General features: G+C 43.4%; 1 protein-coding gene across 3 annotated transcripts in view; it reads right to left on the minus strand.

Annotated features, from left to right (window-relative positions):
• Nucleotides 1-22,705, minus strand: part of IGF1R (insulin like growth factor 1 receptor) — a 180,739-nt gene that overhangs the window by 50,369 nt on the left and 107,665 nt on the right. The gene's annotated exons all lie outside the window — the stretch shown is intronic.

Here is a 22,705-nt window from a genome sequence, read left to right on the forward strand (position 1 = left end):
TTCCAGGTTCAGAGAACAAAATATGTAAGGGAGGAAAAAAATGGGGTGCAAATTTATTGAGACATTCATTTTACATGAAAGCCTTCTGGCTTGGAAGAAACGAACAAAGAGCAGAGTCGCCACCAGACAATCTCACTATTGTTGCATCAAACGAAGTGGCAGCATTATATTTATGTAACAACAACATTTTGATTACAGCGTTGTATGGCCTTTTAGCCATCCGAGTGGTGTGCCAGAGGCTCTGTAAACAAACACAGATAGGAAATCTGGTTTGCATTAAGTGACTGTTTTCCACTTTCTAACTTTGCTAAAAAACAGGACCAATAATAACAACGTAAAACAAAATTTCAGTAGTACAACTCCAAAGCGATCCAAGCAAAGCACCACAAGACATTGAAACTGAACTATCTGAGCAAAAAGCACACAACCAGCAAGGAAGTCCCTGTCCCAAAACGAACACGGAAGCAATAGAGCCCAGCCTGCAGGGAAAGACAAGGTTTTAAGGATCTGTAATAATCCCACAGATGTCCTGCACTGCATTTCTCTTTTCTGACCCTCACAAACCTGAGAAGCAGCAAAGCAGTAGCATTTGGGAGGAAGTTCCATTAAATTCATGCAAGACACTGCTTCACCCCACAGCTTTCTTGTACTGCCACTGCAACCCAGCTGCATGTCTGCTGCCCCCGCTGCTCTGCAGCTGCCTGTTTGCTTTTTGGGGCAGAAAAGGAGAAGGGAGATGTGAGAGCAAGGGAACAGAGCAAGGAGGTGGCTGCTGTGCATCCTACTAACGATGCTCTGGCAGACACCAACGCAGGCAGCACAAACACTGCATGCACTGAAAGAGGCCAAACTGAGATGATTTCTGCAGAGCCGGTTACTTGTAAAACCCAGAGTAGCAATGAGGAGGAAATTACTGCTAAATAATGCACAGCATTAAGTATGCTGGATTTTTTTTTTCTTCTTTAAGAAGAAAAAATCATACCTACCACATCCCAACCAAAAATAAATAAGGCTACAGGTGTAAAGTCTTTTACTGATGGTCACTTGCACCAGTGTAGAAGCAGGAAAGCATGCCCAGCTGCCACCTCAGTCAGGCCCATTAAGGTACACAGTACTACTCCCATTGCCAACTACTAAGGGATTTAAGAGAAAAAAAAGCAGCGTGTCTTGCTAGCAGATGGACTGCTGTTCTGAGTGGGTGCCAGAACTCAGATTTAGTGTGGTATCTACATTTCCAGTTCAAAGCCCTACTAAGAAAAAACACACACCCCCATGCCTCCACAAAGTTCATTACCAGATTTATTGAGAAGCTCTACATGATTTTTGTTTTCATCTGGACGGACGTTCGCTAAAAACAAAGGCTGCTGCATTAAGTGTTCAGATGAATGTAGTAGGAAAAGAGCGAGTTTATTTCATTCTTGGGAAACACTTTCATATTGCTTTAATGCCTCTGCAACTCATGAATAGTCTGGTATATAAATAGGATTCCCTGCATCTCTTCATAAATCTGCTGACTGTCGTCTGCAGAAATGTAAATTGAAGCAAAGAAGGATATACAAGTTCATATGAAAAAGGTAATCAGTGAACTAGATTTTCCAAACTACAGTAATATTTTAATCACAGCCATTTTAACAAGAACTCTTGAAAACATTTTAAAGATAATTTTTTAAAAGCTCAGCAACCTCATTTTTCTCTCAGTCCCGTTCTTGCTAACGTTGGCAAAGCATTCAGCCTGGAGACAATACGGGTATCCTGTTTCTTTGAAGAGCCATAACAAGAACTTGTGTGTGTAAGATATGTTACGAACAACAAAAACTCTTATCTGCCTTAAGTGCCAGCTCCCCAAGTTACCCCTGTTAAAAAGCCTTACTAAATATCAGCGGCGGGTCTTACAACCCAGCCCCATCCATCCTTCTCCCCCACCCACGCAAATCGTGTTCCTTGGGCTGCTACATCTGTACCCAAACATTTCAAATGCAGGTTCCAAAACACTTCTGCAAAAAAAAAAAGAAAACAACTGAATTACGCTTGAATACTTGTTGACTTTAGTCTGCAAGAACATTACAGACAAACATACGCAAAGGGTGGGCTGACATTTTGGAATGGAATTCACAAGCTAGGTACAATAGTGCCTTGAATCATGAAGGCTGATGACTGTATACGAGGCGGGGGGGGAAAAAGACGAAAAATCCTTGCTGACAACCACAAGGGCAAGAAATACTTAATTGTCATCACGTGGAGCTACCGAGATAATGGAAAATTTCAGAGACCTTGGAGTGCAGCCATGGAAGAAGGAAGTCAAAGCAAGACCTAGAGGAGAGCAGACCCTTACGCAGCTTCATGATCTTACTAAAGAGATGAAGGAGGCTTGACCAGACCAGAGAGTCTAATTATTTACGTTTGGGGAGTGAAAGTACTGAACAATCGTCAGCTGTTCAAAGAATGACATGACAAGAATACCATTAGCCACAAATCAAATTTACTGGATTAAAAGTAACAGCAGTAGTGTCTTTGACCTTCTGTGCTTCACCTTCCCTCTGATTTCTTCACATAAAAAGTTCTCCTTGTCAACAAAATTCAGGAGATTTTCCAAATACTATTAAGATACTATAATCGCTCATAAAAAATGCAAAATATTTCAAGATACCTGCTTACTGAGCAGCTCAGACGCAGACCTGCCACACAGAAGAGAGATTTAAAACTAAATGCAACGATCTTACAAACGAGCAAGAAGACTTCCAAGAGAAGCTGACTCAGAGACTCATCATTCTCAATTAAAATCCCCAAGATGCTAAACCAAAATTGCAAACACAAAGCAAGCTTGAGAAACCCTCAAACACAATTCTCCAAAAGCAAGGAACAAATCATCTCTTTGTATTTACGGCAGTTCCTTTTGGAACACTCTAACACTAAGGAGGTGGTAGTAAGTTTTTCTGACATTTAATATCTCAGCGCCGTTTGAAGTGTGCACAGAGCTCGAGCTCTCTGAAAGCACTCCGCGTTGACATCACGGCTATTGTACAGTTTGGACAGACAAAGTGTTCTTATCTCCAAGACGCCATGACTTCAGCAACGCTGAAACAGAAAAATCAGGTGAACAAACAATCAGTCACAGGGAGGGAGAGTGCAGCCAGAAGAGGAAGACTTCTGGCAAGCCGAGGCATCCGCCTCTGCCAAGGATGGCACCGGGCCAGTCACATGCGGGCAAGCAGAAGGTTGCCAAGTGTGGGATAAATATATTTTTTTAAAAAAGATTCTTTCTGTCCTTGTAAAACGATATTCAATCCTTCCTTTTTAATATATTTTTTTCTTCTTTTTTAGAGCATCTATCGCATAAAATGCCGTTTCTGAAAGACAAGGAGAAAAGCCTAGCTTTGAGCAGAAACCAGAGGAGGAAGGGAGCGTTTTCTCCAAGCCAACTACTGAAAAAATTAGCTGTCTAAATTTATCCACAAAGACAGAAAAAACGGTCATTTTTAGAATGTTAATCCCTCTACATGACAGATTTTTTAAAATATTGCGTTTTAATGGTCTAAACTTTGGTACGGACTTTCAAACAGCTGACTTCTAATGCTCAAGCAGCCTATACAAGACCTGACTTCTTTAGCCCAGTATACCGTAAGAATGGAGAGACCGGAGAGACATTACTCAGAAAATCCAGTTCCAGTGATTCATGGCCAGGCCTGGAATTAAATAACTACAGAATAAAGGTTGCAATAAGGAAAAACACGTATTAAATACATGCAGTAACGTGTTCCGATCACAGAAATATGGGTACAAGTCATCTCCAAAGAACTGAAGAAGCCGCTTATTTTGATCACTTGTGTGAAATCTTCATACTGCTATAGAAACAGGAATTAGTGACACATTAACAATGGTGTATTTTTTTCCCCGGTTTTCTCCTTCAGTCTTAAAACTGGTATCTCATCTTTGGCAAAAATCCTGGAGGGGAAACAAAAAACAAAAACCCACACTACCATATCAAAGAGCTTCCTTACTTTCCTGCAGTTAAGACAGAAGATGTGGCATATTTTGAAATTACCTAGCAGATCTCATTTGAAGGTTCGCTTTAACACAGCACTGATACTATGAATTGAAACTGATCGGTTTCTTTCCCTGTAATCTTCCAGTAGGCATACAATCATGCCCATCAGTAAAATGTATGGCTCACTCTACACAAACTTATACCAAGAGGCAAGACAATGGCATTAAGCCTACAGCCTGCATGCTGTCGGACTTGAGATCATTTCACTAGAGCCATGTTTCCCTGTCTACACCCTTCTTGTTACCAGCCCGTTTCTATGTGGATCTTGAAATCAGTCTGAAGTTGTTCTGTGAATTATTTTCTTCCCCCTGTACATATCCAGCTGAAGTTCAACTACATCTGGTTGGCTTCCACACAAAGTTTTTTGGCCTCCTGCTCCTCAGTATTTCAGTTTGTCACAGATGCCACACACCGCATCCCCAAAGCGGAAGGCTTGGTGCAATGAAGCATCCAGAACCTCAACGCAGCCACGGCTCAAAGGATTTGCCCAACCTGAAATCAGCCCTCCAACAGCTCGGCCTTTGAGCATACAAAACACTGGAGACGAATCTACTCTTAAATCCCCTTCCTTGGGATTTTGTGGCCAAAAACCAATAGCACACTAAAAGCCTGCATAGTACCCGGTTGGACATTAGCTGGATACAACTGCTGCTGGATCTGCTGGAAGCAACTGTGAAGGAGGAGGAAGAAGCAGTGGGGACAGGCGAAAAGAAGGCAGCCCAGCACCACCCAGCACCTGGAAACTCTCGGAGGGCACCAGATGAGGCGAGGCATGAAGAAAAGAGGACATTGATTATTCACTGTAATGAACGCTTTGCTAGAACGCATTGTTGTGGTGAAGCATTCAATGCCTGACAGTTTTGTCATTTTTTTTTCCATCAACTTTACAGTTCTCCCTCCCTTGGAATAGTTTTAGTAAACGGAACAGTTTAGGCTAGCACAGGGATCAGGAAAGCACACCCTCGAGGAACCAGAGGCCCATGGCATGGTTTGTAACCCTCTCCCAGCACAACATATCTGCTGCTCTCCTTCCCAGCTGAAAAGAACACAACAGCCCATTAAAAACAACGGAGCAAATAATGCAAAGCACATTTCAGTTGGATACGCCGGAGTTTGAGGGGCCCCTCCCTACCTTTCTGCTATCTATCATGCATTCTTCGCCCTAGAAGTTGCCTCAAAACAGCTTCCAGGCTTCCCAGTTGTGATAAATAACGATGTGTGCTAAGTATTTTCTACTTAGAGCGACTAGAGGACTCAGGGACACTGCTTGGCACCGCAAAACCTACCATCCCTTCAGGTTTTCTGCAAGCGAAGCAGTCAGCCCTGTTAAAAGCTCCCGCGGCGTTACAGCTACTCACACCTCACAGAAATTAGAGCAAAGGGAAACGCCGAGTGAAAACAACCACCTTAGACCACAGTAAACAGGAACCAATATATAGTACAGTTACTCCATTTGCTCCGAAGTGCGTAATACTAGTGACCAGGAAGGTGCAAATAAACACGGCTTATTGACAAAAACAGGCAGCACGAATTGCATTCTCTTTCAAAACAGTTTATGTTGCCCAGCGCTACTCAGACTGGCATCATTGCAGCTGGCACTTGAGCGAAAGAGGAAAAAAAACAAGTCCATTTTGTCCTTTCCACGCCAGTATGAATTCAGTACATAAACACAACCGAGGCGTATACACAAGCAGCTATTAGGCGTCTGGGCCAGTTTTACTCTATCTTTGACACAACTTAAGTAAATTGGTTGGGGAAAATTTTATTATCAGTGCTGCGCTGTTCTAGAAACAGAAATTTCTTCTACAGAGAGCAAAATTTCCCACTGAGCAAATGCAGATCAGAGCAATAACTCAAACGCCACCGGGGATGGAAGCACGGCCTGCAGGAAAGCGGGGCTCACCCCACCGCAGCGCAAGCTGCTCCCAGTCCGCTGCCATCACGCAGCACTCGCCGCACAAACTCGCTAATGCTTCTGGAGGGACAACCGAAATCCCTGAACTCTTCCTTAGCACAAGCGTAAAGAAAAGGGCTGCCACGGTACAGCTCTGAATCAAGTTATTTTTCTTTCCAATCAAGATTAAATGTAATATATTGGCAGTGATGCCTACCCCCCTACGCCCCCCGCTGTTGCTTAAAGTAAGATTTAATCTGCCTGCCTTCCAAATTCTGCAAGTGTAAGGCAATAAGTTTTGCATGATTTAATTAATATACTCCAAGCAAGGAGTGTTGGTCAGTCATCTCCTGGCAAAATCCCAGCTGGAGAAGAATACTATTCACATTCCAGATTTATTCTAAAGGAAGAAGACAGTTTGATAACATTATCACACTGGCCTAAATTATATAGTTCTCTTAATGCTGATGGATAATGGCAGTTTATTCTTGGACAGAAAAAGTCACATGTTCCAAAAGATTCAACTCCTGCTACGTTTCAGGAATGCCCTCCGCATTTATGCATTAAGCCCATCATCAGGCTTAACCATTCTGGCATAAACAATGACACATAATGTTCGTTTTAAGGGCACACATCAACACTGCTCCAGTTGAAGGCTAGTTATCCTGTAATTGTTAAAAAAAAAAAAAAGGCTTCAGTATAAGCTGATGTTCATAATACACAGTAGGGTAGAATATTTAGGAAGTTTTTGCTCATCTACAACTAGGATACCTGTGTTAACAATAAATAATGAAACCCATTTCACTGGGAATGATTAGAACTCAAAGGAAAAAAAAGAGTCCAAAAAGAACGCTTGAATCGCTTAGGGCCTGCTGGAAAGCCTGTCTGCCAGTATGAACAGGATTAAGATCTGACAGAATTTGAGGAATCTGAGGAAAGAGAACTGCTACAATCGAAGTGCAAAACAAGACGCAAGAATACCAATGATTCGGAAGGTTGCCCAAGACACCTGAGTACAGTTGTATTAAATTACAGACTTTAAGTCTGTGAGTGCATCATCACTTAAGGTATCTGCACACTGGAAGAGAAGTCATTCTACCAAGATCACATCATTTCAAACAATATTAAAACCGATTATGTTTAAAATGATAAACAAAACATTGCCTTTGCAATTTTGTGAAATACAAGAGTGTGTAGGCAAATCTGTCAGGAAATTAAGGTTGTGTTCTTGAGTTCCACAGCAAAAAAAGGGTGAGCACTTCTCTTGGTGTTAATAATCATGAAATAATTTTCATTCTAAATCTCTCCTCTGTTATCAACACAGACAGAATACACAATGTGCCAGACTTCGCAGGACCCACAGGCAGACTGGAAGATCCTGCATCAATCAGTCTCGTAATTTACCCTTAAAAGGGTAAACGTTGAGTGTCTTTTCAGACTTGATGCAAACCGCTTTCATAGTTTGTAAGTCATCCTGAATTGTCCGAATGTGAACTTTTAACTCTGTCCTACATAGTTCTATCTCCAAAGAAAACTGCTGCAACTGTTGCCTCTCAGGTTATTAATGTTGTCATCCCTGACACTAAATGGCCAGAGGACCCGCTCTGAAGAGAAGTGCAAGACACGTGAACCACAGCTTTCACAGCAGCACTGCTGGGGCCCACTGAATACAGTCCCTGTGTTTGTATTTCACTCAAAGCTCAGTTCCTCGTCTGAAGTGATAAAAACCCCACAAAACTGACATGTGAACATCTTCTGAAGAGGGGAAAAAAAACAAAAAAACACAAAAAAACTGTCATTCTCGAGTCCACCTCTTTAAGCATGACATCTACAGATCGGGATGGATGTGTCAGAACACAATCCCAACACTTTGTTGTTGCCCTTCCGTAGTCGCTGTGAAGGCTTTTGCAAAGGTTACTAGCCTGTTGCTACAAAAGGGTTGAGCCTGGCAGCAGTGCTTGCTTTGAGAAGTGTGGGGATGTTCCAGATCCAAGGAGGTGCTGGACGCTGCTGTGACGTGCCCCAAGTGAACTGCTGCAGTTCTAAAACACTAGAAATTAGAAAACACCCAAAAAAACAACTACCACCCCTCCCTTTGGGTCACTGATGGGAACAGTATACAGGCTTCCTCAGTGTTTTCTTCCAACCTAAGAGGATGACAACACCTCATCCAGGCTGCACTTAGCTCACTATCTTTAAAAACATCCTCTGTTATCGGTTCTTCCAACACACCTATAAAATAAACTGAACAAGGAAACTGTGCTCTACTCTGCTATCTCCCAGAAACTGCAAACACACGTAAAACACTCACAACAAAGGGTACACAAGCCACTGCTGTCCACGTAGGCGAGTACAGTTAATACTTGGATGCACGAGCTGTCCGTGCATACTTACAAGCACATGCTTTTGAGGAATTCCTGCTCGTATGACTGGAAAAAAAATGACATTGCCTCTGACTTTCTAAATCCTTTCCTGCAGTACAGATTTGTGATCAGATTAGGGACTACCAGACAGTTTTGTTTATTTATTTATACAAAGGACAGTCAAGGTGAGCGGTATCGCAGTATGTGACAGGGAGTCTGGGCTGCAGCAAAGCCAGCTCAGCGATGCTGCCCTGGCTGCAATGAAGCCAGAGAAGGCATAGATATATAAATACATACATATATTAAAAAAAAAAAAAAAAAAAGCACAATTCATGTTTTTGATACTGGCAAAAAGTGGGAAGCACGTTGCTTCCCACTATGTTTCAGCTAGAGTTTGGCACATCTGAGCTACACTTTTCCACTCTTGTACCTTTTTTTGTAGTCTCAAGTCACATTCACATGAACATATAAATACACAGATCCTTACACACTGCGTATAGCAGATACTTACATGGATGGGCTCAAAAAAGAATATTCTTTTCACACACTAAAAAAATTATACAGAGTTATTTTAAATTCAGAACTGTTTGTATATTCCTTATAAGTTTATAAAACTCTCACTGTCCTCCCATGACTAACGAAACTGGAATTGAGAGAGTAGTCTATATTTATAACTCGTCTGGTTGCTCATGCCTATGGCCCTATTTCCACTCTCCGTTACTGTACACAGAGCTATGTGAGGTATTGTGGGTTCCCAAACTTCACCGATTTCCTAACAAGGCAGGCCTGTGTCCCGGAGGAACAAACTGGGGGCTGTTTCGTTCCAGTATTGGCCGAACTCAGAGGGAGAGGCCTTGAGCTCTGTGGTTTTGGCAGCTCTTCTTGAAACTGGTATTAGAGGCCATTTCTGTGCAATTACATGCCTAACTGGCACCGGATTGTGTATCAATGCTACTGATACATCATCTGCAGCACAAACCCAGTCACAGCCCGCCCTTGCAGCTGCACACTTACCTTGTTGCCTTGGTTTGACTGCGAGCAGAAACACTTCGGCGCTCAGCTGAGTGGCTCCCTCAACATTACAGACACACCTCAAGTACCCAGCAAATCCACGCCACTGACATGAAGTCCAACAGACTGTTCACTGCCCTCTCAAAAGTGGGAGGAAACAAAAGCTAGAACTTGATCCAAAATCCTCCAGAGACTACCCTAGGCGCAGTAACACTGGCACACTCCAAAACCCAGAGGGGCGGAGGAGAAGAGACTGAACCAGGTACCGAAATGCAGTACAGTAAGAAAAAAAGATTTCATAGAAATGAGGGCTGGGTGGCACTCGCAATCCATAGGAATATAATCCATACGGATGTTTCAAGATCTGTCCAAGAATCATGCAACCATGTATCATCATCATCATCTTTTAACCAAAACCAACTCACCGGTTCAGAAATCCTAGAGAGGAGTGTCAGCCTTTACCATGCTAAAAGTACCTCAGAATCCACAGATTTTTAACACGTGCCATGCACCTGTGGGGCATTGAAATTATTTCTGATTTGCAGATCTGTGTCGTGTACTATACACATTTATATTGCATATCTGATATAAATAAATGTTCCTACAAATCACAGAATCATAGAGTACCTCGAGTTGGAAGTGACCCCCAAGGATCACCAAGTCCAACTCCTGGCTCCACAGAGGACCACCCAAAAATCAAACCCTGTCTGAGAACGCTGGCCAAACACCTCTTGAACTCAAGCAGGCTTGGGGCCATGACCACTTCCCTGGGCGCCTATTCCAGGGCCTGCTGGGTGCAGAACCTTTTCCTGACCTTCCCCTGTCCCAGCTCCATGCTGTTCCCTCAGGTCCTGTCGCTGTCCCCAGAGAGCAGAGCTCAGCGCCTGCCCTTCCGCTCCCCTCGTGAGGGAGCTGCAGGCCGCCATGAGGCCTCCCCTCGGCCTGCTCTGCTCTGGGCTGAACAAACCAAGGGACTTGAACTACTCCTCATACGTCTTGCCCTCTAGGCCCTTCACCATCTTTGCAGTCCTCCTTTGGACACTCCCTAATAGTTTTATGCCTTTCTTACATTGTGGTGCCCCAAACTGCACGTGGCACTCATGGTGAGGCCGCACCAGGGCAAAGTAGAGCAATCGCTTCCCTGAACCGGCTAGCCATGCCATACCTCATGCACCCCATGACACAACTGGCCCTTTCGGCTGCCAGGGCACGCTGCTGACTCATTTTCAACTTGCTGTTGACCAAAACCCCCAGATTCCTTTCCACAGGACTGTTCCCCACCCTCTCTCGCCCCCCCCAGGGTAGCCCCAGCACTTACTCTTGTTAAACTTCATGCAGTTGGTGATTGCCCAACCCTCTAATTCGTCAAGATCTCTCTGCAAGGCCTCTCTACCCTCAAGGGAGTCAATGGCTCCTCCCGATTTATTAACATTGGCAAACTTACTCATTATGCCTTCAAGTTGTGCATACAAGTCATTTATGAAAACACTGAAGAGAACTGGTCCTAAAACGGAGCTGTGAGGAACCCCCACTAGTGACAGACAAAAGACGGAAGATTTTTCAAATTCAAAATAGGTTCTGGTGGCTGAGTTTGGGTCCAACTCTCAAGGAGTTAGATTCATTATGGTTATTTGAGCTATAATAAATCACAAAAATTGACAAACCCACAGCTCTTTCTATTCGGTTTTGCAGTCAGAAGAGAGCTCCCAACAGTAGTCACCACACCAAGCACTAAGAGAAGGCAGACAGACTACCTGCCCAGCACCAAAGGGGAAAGGAAGCAAAGAAATATTTCTCTTTCTGTGCAATTGTTTCGTGTTCTAGCCTCCACGTGGAGACTGAGGTGATTTCCACAAAAACCCCAAAGTGTTGAGCAGTCAGACCATATTCAAGTTCAGGATAATTTATCTGGGAATCTACATTTTCCACACACCAAAATGTGGTAAGATCTGGACTGTGCTTAAAAAGATTAAGCCTCCATTCCTACTAACCAAAAGTATCACCAGGAAAGCAGTGGCCAGTGTGGTCAAATACGTCTAACTGAACTGTTAAAGTTTTCCTCCAGCAAAATACATTTGTCCTTTGTATTTGTCCTAGCTGAGAGAGAGAGAAATCACAAAAATCATCGTATAAAGCAGAACTAGATTTCAAAAACAAAAGACGGCCTAAGTCAACAAAAATGTATTTTGGTTAAGTGCAAACAAATGCTGTTTTAATAGCTGAGCAGAGCAGCCTAACACATCACACTTCCAGACACAGGAACTCGTAAAGAAACATCACCATAAACCCACACAGAGCCCAGTGTCTGGTTTGTTTGCATTTTCTATGTGCTCAGAACAAGTACCAGCATGGGGAGAACCCCCAAACGTGTTTTGCAAACAATTAAGCCAACCTGAAACCAAGCGCTGGGGCTGAAGTCATCAGCCTAAGGAGGGCCCAGGCTCGCTGAGCCGCCCGAGCCGGAGCTCAGCACAGGCACCCAGGGGCAGCACCCCTCTTCCCTCCTGCCCTTTCATCCCAGCATCTCTGTCGCTGCTGTAGGTAGGCTGCAAAGCTGCTCTGCGCACCCGCAATCAGCATTACTTTAGTAATTATTTCCAGTTTATTCAACTTCTTTTTTTCCCCCCTTACAATAAAGCAGTCAAGATTGACAGACAACTCTGGTGAGTCAGACATTCAAAAGGTAAAGGCAATCTGTGCTTCTCACCATCTACACAGTAATGCTGCTGGTTTCTTTTCCATGACTGTGCGTATCTGTAACATGAGACAAACCCCCAAAAAGCTATTAAGAATTCTTCTTACATTTCAAGAAGAAAAGCGATCTAAATTCATTCCAAGAAGCTGAAATTCACCTCACTTAGAGAGAGTGATTTAAATATGGATTTTTTTAAAAATCAGAATTATGGAGAAACTTCTTTTTTAAGGAAAGAGGTCTGAAAAACTAAATACAGCAAAGCTTATCTTTTGATTTTTTTTTTTAAAACCACAGGTTCCACACAGTACACACTCCATTAAATAGGGCTACGTTGCAGCAACTAAAACACAAATCCTTCTACAATTTAACTGACACCTTACTAGAGTTTTTAAAACTCTTTTAAAGTTAAAATTCCACTGTGCATTTCATTTATTTTGAAGAGGATTAGTATGAGGTATAGAAGCAGAAACATCTTACCTTTCCCAAAACAAACTATGCAATTCAGCAACAAAATCATTTATAATTTCATGCAGATACTTCAGACAGGCTGTAAAGATTTCACACAACTCCATTTGCCCTAGAAAGTATTAGGTTTATAGGACACCTACAAACACCTATAGAGAAAAGGCTAATTTATTGAATTCTAAGTTTAATTTCTCAGGGATGCTGCAGTAAACAAGATTACAATTACATTTTCTTCCAGCTATGGGTCATCGTGAGCCAGTAACTGCAGATACATTTGGCTGTAGAGGTTAAATGGGTGAAAGCACTGCTGTTCTCATTTTCAGGAGTCCACATGGTGTGCTGCCTTTTTACTATTCAAAAGTGCATCGTTTTCCTTCTACTTACTGATGTTTTGAACCTGTCAGCCATGCAGGTCACCAAGTTCTCCAGGTCTACGCTTACACTATACAAAGTGGACTGAGAACAAAGTATTTCTGGCTATTCCAGAGTTATCAATATCGTGTCATCCCCAGCAGCATCTAGTGTTGACGCTGAGAAATGCTGTGACAAAGAGTTATCTGTCACCTCGGTTCCAGATACTTGTGACTATAAAAGGAGCTCGGGGACTGGTTTTGGCCAGCCATACTGGGACCATGTAACGCTGCCATCAGAGCACACTCAATTTGAGAAATGCTTTCCAATTCCATCATTAGAAATGACATTGCTCTCCCAATGTGTATGACTGCAAAATGAAGCAACAAATGGATCTGTCTCTATTCCAGCCATTGAAGGCCTTGCCTCCTCTGCAGTTATGTGAACATAAACTTCCATACACATTTATAAAAAAGTTTTCTATAATTACACAAACATTAGCCTCCAAATATTATTTGAAAAACACACTGATTATAAAACATGTAAATCCAAATTAGCAGGTCTGAGCCTTCAATGAAAAACAACAAAAGGGAACTACCAAATTATGGCAGATCCTGCTTGTTGATGGCTAAGAAACAAGAAACAGAGAAGACGAAAAATAATCATTATTCTAGGATTTGTCCCCCCTTCAAAACTAAAAGCATTAAACTGGATGGGAACAGAAGAGCTCATTTTGTCTGCAGTCAAGTATGGAGAAGTATCATTTAAATTGCAAATTACAGAGCACCAGATTTTTGCACAAAGTTCAAGGGTTTTTTATGGTTTGTTTTTAAGAATTAGAAATGACATGGGGAAAAAGTAAAAGGGTTGGCTTAGCTACTACCCTTAATATGTACTTCAGCTTAAATATGTCTCAGATTCGTTTGATGCACTGTATTTACTCACCATGGCTTGTTAAAGTGATGACAGAAAGTAAAGCAGCTCCTCAGAGATCATCCCAAAGGATGCAGTATCTGCCGGTGGCCACACTGGCGCTGGAGGATTAGCTGCTATAAGAGGATCTCCAAAATGACTAGTTCCTCCCTCCTCCCCACATCATGTCCCTCTCCACAAAGAAAACTTTTAATCCATTCAGACCGTTCCTGGGAAGTTCTTTTCAACCAACAGTTCATTTGACAAACCTTCTGCCTCCCTTTTCCAGGTTTTAAAGAGCTTGCTCCTCCTACTCCCATCAGCTTCTTGGCCTTGGTTCCTACAAATTAAACTTCATGAAGGCTTAATAACAGAAAAATATATACTTCACGTTCATACAGTGCTTTTTAACCAGCAGTTCTCAGAACGCTTTACAAAGCATGAAATCTAATCAAGTGGTCGTTTTTATGTCCGTTTTAAGTGGGAGAAAATAGATGTAGTACAAGATGGCGAGTTACTCAAGGTTACAGCAAAAGATTTAGAAATAGAAGAAACTGATTGTCTTGATATACAAAAGCGCCTGACCCTACATGACCACAGTGACTTCCTTTAAAAACGTAACAAGCCCTGAAACACAGACTTCAGTACAGGATTACACAAGGCTATTCAGATGACCTGGCGTTCAAACATTTACTTGCCTGGCTGTTAGCACATAACAGAGAAAAGACAAGGCAGAAGCCAGATACCTTTTTAAAAAGTGAATGTATAGAAATCAGCCTTTTTGGGGATATTTGCAAAAGGAAAAAAAAAAAAGAAAAAAAATCAGTGGATACATCAGTAACCACAAAGAAATAAATATTTCCACTCTAACAACGGACCTAGTCTGAAATTTAAAATATCTCTGTAATATCAGACTTCACATGGAAATAAGCGAGGCTTCTCAGACCAAACAGTACTGACCCAGCGACCTAACCAAGGTACATGATAGATGCATACCTGTCAGCACAGGGTCACTTAACTGCAAGATTTAGCTTGGAAGGAGTATTATAAACCGCATTAGTGCAAAGGATGTCAAACAGTTTGAAGATTCCTTTAGGAAAACATAGACAAGGAAGCTTTTCCAAAAGTTTCTATCTTTGGTATTTTGACTCAAGGGCTCCTTGTTTTAAAACAAACAAACAACCCTCAAAAAAGTTGTAAGCCAAATGGCCTTACAAATTTTTAGTTAGTTTGTTTTTTAAATAAAAACAGCTACTGTTTCCTTTGCTGTGTCCTCTTTTTATTCTTATTTTTCAATCACAGATGCAGATGATGCCACTTGGGCGATCCTAAATGCTTACACAGCTGAGTATCCTTCCATCATGCCTAGAACTGATTTTAAGAAAAGATATCGCTGCCAAATCTAGCACCTGAGAGAAGCAAGGTTAATCGAATTGTGTTTTTCATGCTCGCTGAAGAGAGGTGGTGTGCGGTGGGTCTAGCCCAGCCACTTTGAGGCACACATCTCCTACACTCTCAGTCTCAGCTTTTTACCTCTGACTGTCACCTAACTCCGCTGATCAACATACAGTATCTGCTATGCAGCCAGCATCAATCGCTGCCGGATTTCCGTGGCCGCCGACAGCCACGCGGTTAGGCGGTGGAGCTGTGTGCCTCCTGCCTCAACACCGTGCTGGGGCAGCGACAGGACCTCACCCACGGCACGACCAGGGAACCTGAACACGACGTGACCTGCCATGGCTGCACAGCCCGGATCACAATCCATAGTGTCTGAATCCCAACTGGGGAGATTTTTCCAAACTGTCTTTTTTAAGATTAAGAAATGTATCTGGCTTAAAAAATTATCATTCAGAGAATGACATTACCAGGTCAATGTGTTCCTGTGCGTTAAGTACCTCTGAGGAAAGATGATTTAGAGCATTTTGTGGTTCTCAGTATAATAGCTAACAGAAAAAAAAAAAAAAAAAAGGCTCAGCACAAAGAACTTAATAGCAATGTCTCTGGAAACCAAAATCTGTTTAAACGTAGTTTGAAATCTGCCAAACTAAACTTAAAAGAAACTCTACAAGTCCACAAGCCCCTTGGCCAGTTTCTCATTCCCTCAGACTTCCTCTCTCTTGCAGCACGGCAGCGTATAGCTTTGCTCGCATCTCTCTTCACCAGACAGATGCGGACAGCACCCTCTTCGCCGTACCATCAGTTTTTTTCCTGCCCCCCTTTGGTCAAATTATCCTCTGCAGCCTCTGCCTGTAGCACTTAACTTCTCAAGCCTCCTCCCTCAGACTCCAAAAATATTATCTCATCAGTCATTCCTGCAAACCACTAAGAAAGTATTACCACGAACTTGGTACCTCCCAAATGTCGATGCAGCCCTACTGGCAACCCTACCAATAACCAGAAGCTACAAAGTTCATGCCGCTCATCAAGCTTCTGCTGGTTTAGATCACAGCTAGCGCGATAAATTAGCAGTGTTGACACACATCCAGCAAACTAAAGGATTGCTGAGCTCTAATATCTGAAGATGAAGAGTACAACTAAGAAGTATTCAGCTGGATGCCTGATCTCACAGTCTAAGTTATGTCCTTAGTGAAGTACTGCAGCATATATTGTTTTACGGGCAGTACCCTACTCATTTATAATGTGCGCACCGTAAATCAAAAGACTCAACACAAGAGAAATTGAGCTATAATTACATTTAGAGCTAAATGCTTTTGAAGTCTAATCATTCACAATAAAGGGCTGGCAGGCTCTTCCAAACAATCTCCCATCCAGAGTGCTGCGGCTTCCATGGGATACACCATGGGGGTAAGGAACAATGCACCAGCCAGCCCCAAAACGCATTTTTAATAAAAACCTCCACTGGTTATATTAAAAAAAAAAATACTGAACTAGGTTTTATAAAATCTCATGTACTTCCATCGTTCTATCTGTACCTATATATTCTCTTCCATGGCAGTAAGTGTGCAGTGCTTGCTCCTGCTAACATATTTTTGCCAAGGAAGAAAAGCAGACTGCAACGCAGGCAGATGCGTTTAAAGAACTTTCTGTATAGGTTCAGTGACCCTTTGTGCATCCTAAATCCAGCAGCTGAAAAAAGAAAAAAAAAAAGGAAAAAGAAAAAAAAAGAAAAAAGAAAAAAGAAGAGAAGAAAAAAAAGAGCCGCCTTCTATCGTTTCGTTCACCACTCGTTCCCAAACATTCAAATCAGCACCAGCACGGCAGGGAAATCCAATCAGGGTAATGCTCCCGCTGTCTATCCCTGCCCGCCGCCGCTCTGCAGGGCCGCGCAGCCGCGTGACGTGTGTTTATGAGCCTGGAGCAGCATCACGAGGCACGAGGCATGGCCCCGCTGCGCCCCTGGTCCCGCTGCACCCACGGCCCCCGGGACCCGCTCCATCGCGGGCAGGGCCCTGGCCACCGCCCCCCACCACACAAAAGCCAGGCAGCACGGCACATCCTCGTAGCAATCATCTTTCCAGAACTGCGCGCACGTACCCAAGTATATTAACAGTATGTTTTTATGCTGCTAACATTTCAGCTTGCATTTCTCAACTGCAGACTTGGGTAAAATTAAAGGGAAGCAGAGGCAGCCATTCAAGGCACGGAAAAAATGCGCTTTTAGAAGCATGCATGAACAAAACAAAGCAAAATTGAACGGCAGCTCTTACCATAGCCTCAGTTTGATTCTGCAGGTATAGATTTCTCTCCATAAAAATCAATAAAAGATTATTTTAAGCTATTTGATTTCATTACCCTGTATCAAATCTCTGTTCTGAATGGAACATCTGAATCAATTTGTAAAGCTCCTACAGGCTACGCTGCCGTAGGCTTTCAAGTGTCTTTTCTCTGCCTCTCTTACCACAAAGAGATAAAAATCCCACACTGGAGGTTATTTGATATTTCTAAACAAGTACCAGCAGATTTTTTTTTTCCTTTACCCCTCTGATCCTTTACACTGATGTTTCAGGAGGAAGGAAAAAATAACCGCGAATCACACACAACAGAGGGCCAGTTCGACACTGCAGAAACTCGCTTCCTTGGGTATCATTTCCTCAAGACGCACCAGGCTGCGAGAGGTGCTGGTAAAAAGCCAACAGGCTTCGTGTGCCTGGAAGATGCTCAATGCGTACCTGCGAGGTGCTCGGCGTGCCTCGTCTGCAGCTTCTGACACCCTGCGAGCTCGCCGAAAGGCACCGCCTTGCTGCAGTGGTAACCGAAGCACTAAGCTGTCCTATTTCTAGTACTGAAAGAGGAAAACATGCTGAATTAAACAAAGACACATGCACACTGCGCACTCCTCATACCGAGGCAATGGGGTTTCACCACAAAAGACACACATTTCTGATCGTTTAATATATTAAAAAAAGATGGCAGAGTGGGTTTCTGTGTAGTGCTCTGAATCATAATGAGAGGCTTATTAAAAACCGAGCAGACAAAAAGAAATGTCACGGCATCAAGATTATTTCTGATATCTGCTTTAAACAACATATTGCAATATAAATAAGGAATGACGTTTCAAAGACATTTCAAAGCCTGGGTTTCTCAGATTCCCCCAAATAGATAACGTCCCTTTAGTTAAACTGCTGCCTTTATAACCCAGCCAGGGCATCCCATGCCCCCACGTTCAGCAAGGTCACGATCCTGTTTCTTTCCCCGTGGTACAATTCCCTGTGCCAGGGCCGGAGCCGCGCAGCTCCACTCCCCGAGCACACCCTCGGCTCCCCACAGCAGCGCGGGGTCACAGCACCACACAGCTCCGCACCTCGAGGGCCGCAGTCGCAGCAACCTCCCGCAATCCTCTAATTCGTCTGACTTGCCTGCATCCTCAAAATGAGTTAAAGTGCGAAAAATCCTCATAAAGATCGTATCAGCATGAACAAACTTGGCAACAAATAAAAACATTGAGAAAAGAAAACACGAAGCATCCGATTTATAATCAGTTAAATAACCGCTATTCAACCTAATGCCTGTATTTTGGTTTTAATTATTAATTTTCACATGGCTACTGTGAATTACTGTAAGACTGCTTTGTCCTCCAGAACACAGACACTCCTATCTGCCAGGTAAGCTGGTGTATGTAACACCCCACCAGCAAGAACTCCTATCAGCACATGCATTTACATTTCAGGGGAGGGAGGACTCAGTGGGACCACAGGGGGGTTATTTGTTTTTTTTATTCAGAATAAGAAAGTGAAAATGAATTCAAATACCTCCTTTTCTTGGCAGCAGGCGCTGCATTGTTAGCATCTCAGCCCACTAGTCTGAGCACTGCAGCTGCCGAGAGGAAGAAATAAATAAATATGAGCCCAACCCTAACAGTAAGGCATTTCAAAGGACAAAAGGATATAAAAAGAAGAGCTGCAATACATTTCGGTATAGCCACAAGTGAGATATCCTGAATTCCTGCAATTTACAGCCACTCTAAGATTATTCCTTTTTTTTTTTTTTTAAGCTCCTTACAGTAAGTGCTGCAGATCAGCCCGACCCTACCCAGCCCTTGCCTCCCCACCCTGTTTGCGTTTGCTGCAAAGGCCGTCCAGCACGCACCGCGTCGCAGCTGCCGCTTCTCTTCCACCGGGGGGGAGATACCCAGCGCCTCTGGAAACTCAGGTAGCAAATCCAGGGGGCTTTAGATGCAATCTTGTTTTAAACACACTGAATAATAATTCATGCCAGTGATTTCACAGCTGATGTTGCAACTGAGGGACTTTATGGCTTCTGTTCTGCTCTTTCAAACACCCGAGCAGAGCCCATCAGCCAGCCCAGGTCGGTGCGAGCCACGCAGGTGATGCCAGAGCACCAGGCACGCGGCCTCCTGCTCTGGGCTAGCAGACCAAAGGAGACGGGATGGAAGATGTTCCAGAACTTCCACAGCCTGTGTTTGTTGTACTTGGGTTGTCTCATCAACGAGAAATGCAAACACGAACTGCAGGAGGGACGTGACCTTACCCTGACTGACGCAGTGAGGAAGTGACAGCCTTGAAGACAGAGGTGACAGCCCGGATCCTTCGCAGACAGGACTCATTTCTAAAGGGATGCCTAACTCCTGCTCACAAAACCCAAGCCTGCTGAATTTAACCTGGAAGGCCAGAAGCCACTGCCGCCGAGAGCCCAAAACACCAGCGCCAGCGGGGCGGCCGCCGGGAACCAGACGCAGGGCAGGGAGCACACACAGCAAGGAGATTTTCATACCGGTGTTGTGCTCTATTTTACACCGTGTAACCTTGAGTTGTACGGTTTGAGGATAAAATTTTTATAGAAAGGAGAGCAGACAATAGCATACACTTGCATTTAAAGGCTTTTCAGCAACTCACCTTCATCCATGTTTGGAGTGCTGTGAAAACTGTGCTGGCACACACGGTAGAAGATAGATTTACTATAACAAAAAGGATGCCACTAGGTGTTTCATTTATCTAAATACCATATATTCTGGACAAGTCCAAAGGAAATCTTATTAAACTGGTATAAACTCACCAACAGGCCAAAACCTTTTTTCGAAGCAGTACTTAATTCATGACACCTCAAAAGTAAAATATATATATATATATATATATTGTTTTTGAACACATGATGATTAGGATGATCGCTCGGAGTAGAAATGCTTTGTCTACCTTTACAAAGCGTGGGGGGATGAGAATGGAGAAATGAGTTTCTGAAGAACAGTTACTGATGATTTGGGAAGCCAGAGCTAGGATCCAAGACAAACATTGCTGGTCTCTCTCCACAATCAATGCAAAGACCTGGTACTTTAGGTACGGGCACCACACAGTACATGAAAGCCTTTTTTTACTTCCTTTTAAAAGAAAATGACACACCTGTAATTTTCACTCAAAACAGAGTTGTGAGAAACAAACAAAATCACTAGATTAACCTCAAAGATTTAATACTAAGTTTCTAAATACGAAGATTTAATACTAAGAATTCACCAAGCAGAGATGCTAATTGCTACCCTAGCCGTACAGACCCTAACTTTCTACAAGTTTACCCTAACTCCTTACATTGCTTTTATCAGATCCACAACACTCCGAACATTTGAAGAGGACTGCAACAAAACATATTAGAGCACAAGTCAAAGGGATGAGCACTAATGTTGTTCGTCAGCTTCCATTTAAGACCTGTCAGTTTTGCTCGTTGATAAACACACCAAGTAACTGCATGTTCTGACTGCCGCTGAAAGCAGCACATGTCATTTTTCACAGAAAAACACAAAAGCCGCTAGTAAGCTGCCACCCTGCACTATCCATGAGTACTAATTTGCATTGAATTCAGGAAAATTAGTCGAGTACATCTGTCCTAGAGATGCGTGCTATCACAACAAAGCAAGGTTCCTCCACGCACACATCGCCTCCAGAATATTCTGCTTCCCCGGAGCACGTGCATCATTTACACAGCACCATGAAATTTATATAGAACAAATAATTCCTGCAGAAATTGCCAAGAAGTTTCACAAAACACTTTTTTGACAGGCAAAAGCTGGTTATGAAGTTCTTCTTCAAAACAGAAGACTACTAGAAGTGTAAAATGGAAAAAAGGGAAATATTTAAACCATCTTGTTTCAGCACAGGTAGGCAGAAAGGTAGCTAGCTGTAGGCTTTTGTAACTTGAATGCTCTAAGGATGCAAAGCAAGGGCTTTACAAGAGAAACAAGTAAAACGTGGCCAACAGATGCTGTTTGAGAAGGGAAAAGTAGATTTGGGGGCATACAAGCCTTTTTTTTTTTTCAGGTCAGATGCATCCATTCTGCTAAGGGACTGAACTAGTACTTGTTTTTACCATTGCTTTTCTTTAGCCAGGAGATAACGTGTATCCCATCTGACCCTGGAACGGAGCAGACAGGAGAATATTCAGAAAGATTTGACAAAGCTCGTAATAGGAAGAATGTGCTCAAAATGAGAGTAGAATTTAAACACTGGTAAACTAGGTCAAATTACTGGAGGGGAGAGTATCCTGAAATACCCCAAAAAGTAACTATTATAATTTCCACCTCAAATAATTTAAATGATTAATAGCAGGAGTTAGTAAAAATGAATTAACTCCTGCAACTAATTCAATTCCGTTGTATTTCCTTAGGGTGTCTGGATTTTTAAGCTTAGTACCCAAAGACCATTACGCTTTTACTGCAATACCCCGATGGACTTGTAGTTTTACGTTTTTTTTTTTTTTTCTGGCCTAAATCTTTCCTAGTTGTTCCTATTTATCAGCAACTTCTCTGAAGCTCTCTCTCCACCAGGACCCGCATGGAGGCAAGCAGAGGATCTGACTGAGCTCCGCATGCTGCCGCGACTGGAAGCAATAGTGGGAACCATCAGCCCCACGGGGCTCTGCCACCCGTACATCACTCGAGCAACACCAGAAACCCCACAGCCTCCCTGATGGGCACAGCGACGCTCAAATCCGACCCGCTGTCGGCCCTATCACGGCTGTAAACCTCGTCACAAAGGCTGGTTTATAAGCAGCTCTGGCACTCAGGGAAATAAACGTGAGCACGCAACGAGCACGTAATGAGCTAGGGCCCTGCCGAGCCAGCACGGCCATGGAGCGGGGCGGCTGCCGGGCAAGGGGTCCCTGTTCCCATGCACAGCTCCACTCCCCAAGAGGCAGAAAACCACTTCTTTGAACCCAACGCCTCCCCGCGTCCTGCACCGTGCTCCCCAGGTGTTGGGACAGCCACCCCTAGGTGGAAAACCCCAAGGGCAGCTTCGTGCGGGGACAAGGAGCAAGAAGCTCTAAGCTGCTCGCCTCCTACCACTGCACCACGTGTGTCTCATGGCCACGGCAACCCCGTCCCCTTCACGAGCGGGGAAAAGAGCTGCAGGGACTTGGCTTCCCAAGGGCTTGCAGCCGCACAAAGGAGCTCAGAAGGGCAGACCCTGCCCTGCTGCCCTCCACCCTTTCCTCCGCCTTCCCTGTCCTCCAAAACAGACCTTGGCCTCTTCTAAAAGGTGGAAAAAAAACCACCAAAATAACCC

The sequence above is a fragment of the Anser brachyrhynchus genome, assembly GCF_964034855.1.
Source record: "Anser brachyrhynchus genome assembly, chromosome: 11".
In the NCBI taxonomy this organism is placed as follows: Eukaryota; Metazoa; Chordata; class Aves; order Anseriformes; family Anatidae; genus Anser; species Anser brachyrhynchus.